This window comes from Gossypium hirsutum, chromosome D12 (genome assembly GCF_007990345.1).
Source record: "Gossypium hirsutum isolate 1008001.06 chromosome D12, Gossypium_hirsutum_v2.1, whole genome shotgun sequence".
Lineage (NCBI taxonomy): Eukaryota > Viridiplantae > Streptophyta > Magnoliopsida > Malvales > Malvaceae > Gossypium > Gossypium hirsutum.
This window is the reverse complement of record NC_053448.1, coordinates 61,488,328-61,490,302: the sequence shown is the minus strand read 5'-3', so window position 1 is coordinate 61,490,302 and position 1,975 is coordinate 61,488,328. Positions and strand designations below refer to the sequence as shown.

The following is a 1,975-nucleotide window of genomic DNA, read 5'->3' as shown; positions in this document are numbered from 1 at the left end:
CTTCACCAAGTAATTATAATTAGTTCACATGTACCAAGCTCTTATTTTTTTTATAAATATAATGCCTTAAAAAAATCTAGTAATCTTCAAAACTATTATGAACTTTAAAAGCTTTTCTTCTTCATTCGAAACCAAAAATCAAAACGAAAATTTAAAATTTTAATTACTTTTTAATTACTAAAAGTAATTAAAAATTTAAAAATAGGATGATTTTGTATGCAAATAAATGTTAACGAAAAAAAGCTGGCAAAAACATAGGTACACACAGCGAAGAAACCTCTGGCAAACTGCGGGCTTACTTTGTAGCCCGTAAGCCATAAGAATCCTGCAGAATATATATAAAACGACACCGCTTATTTCACTACTGACGAGGAAAAAATAAATTGGCACTACAGGGCCCAACCGGGTTCGAACCGGTGACCTCTTGATCTGCAGTCAAATGCTCTACCACTGAGCTATGGACCCAAGCTGGTATACGAGTTAAAAATAATTTATATATAGCAAATGTTAAGCACACTTGACACATGATATATATTTTTTTATGTTTTTTGGTCTCTCTCAAACTTGTTTCTTTGGTTCATCATCGCTAGGGAATAACAACATAGAAAGCAATAGGTTTTCCAATTTCAAAAAAATAAAGGAAGCTTGTTGCAAGAAAATATAGCAGTATTTAATTAATAAGCATTGTATCAAATATAACAATATATAACTAATAAGTGTTGGGTGCAATGGTAAGACACGTTTCAATTTTAACGTTGAAAGTTTTAAACTTGAAAATGACAGAAGGTCAGTCATAAATTTCGAACATGAACTATAAAAAAAAATAGTAATATATAGTCTAGTACAAACCAACCCCTCCTGTGAAGCTATTAGCTTTGTAGAGTTGTAATAAAGAACATAATTATTTTTGGATCCAAGATATATATTCAAGGGTAATTCTCCTTCGAGGGTTCTCTTTTTTCTCCGTCGTTTTCTTTATTAAGCTCAAATACTATACTTTCTTCATAATATCCATTTTTTTATTGACATAAGCATCAGAATTCGTCTAAAATACAAATTCTAATAAAGTAAGTACTCTTTAAACTCACGCTTATCTTGTAAATACCCGAACGTATTCACGTTTATCTTTAATAATATATTTACAATTAAATATAATAACTAATTGTTGAATTTCTTCATACATGTGAGCTTTTGAGACAAAACTGACGATGAATTTGGATATATTCACGCATGCATCATCCCTCCTAATTTGCATTGTATTATTTTAAAATATTATCACCTTCGAAGTTGAAAATAAAAATATTTAAAAAGAAAAATAGGATATCGATTCTATAAACCAATCTTAATTAAATAAAAAATATTTTTAAAATCTGTCAACAATGTGCTTTTCTTTTCTTTTTTCTTTTTAAAAATTGCACTAATATAAGCAAGAGCATAACAAAATCATGGGTTTTTAATTAGTTGGGTAAAATATTGCGGCCTAACTCAGAGCCTGCTATTCGGTCCAAGCTAGCAGACGCTGGATCTTGGTTTGTCGTTTTCCAAAGGGACAATATAATTTTTAACCCCTGAACTTAACAGTTAGTTCACTTTAGTATTTATATATATATTTGTTCACTTTAATACCTAAATTTGGCAACTAGATTTATTTTGGTCCCTAAAATTTAGTTTCGTCGAGATTTAATGACGTGACTAGTATTCTTGAAACATGATTGGATTGGCACACTCATCCCCCACCGGTCCACACCACTGGCACATGTCCTGCCCCCGCACGATCTCCTGCTGATACACTTACATCGATCTGTTCCCTCGATCCCTTGCTTGTGGGGTCTCTTTGTTCTCCATTCTTTACTTACTGATATGACAATTTGAACTCTAGTTTTTTGCTTTACTAGGTTGTCCACTTTGACGATCAAATCCTTTTTTCCTTTTAATTATTGTTGTCACATTTGTAAATAAAGTATATCTATCTGTA

The 1,975-nt window shown here is 31.2% G+C and overlaps 1 non-coding gene across 1 annotated transcript; it reads right to left on the bottom strand.

Annotated features, from left to right (window-relative positions):
- Positions 1–393: 393 nt before the first annotated feature.
- TRNAC-GCA (transfer RNA cysteine (anticodon GCA)) lies at positions 394–465 on the bottom strand. Its single transcript has one exon. It is a non-coding gene; the product is annotated as a tRNA-Cys (tRNA).
- Between the last annotated feature and the right edge of the window lie 1,510 nt (positions 466–1,975).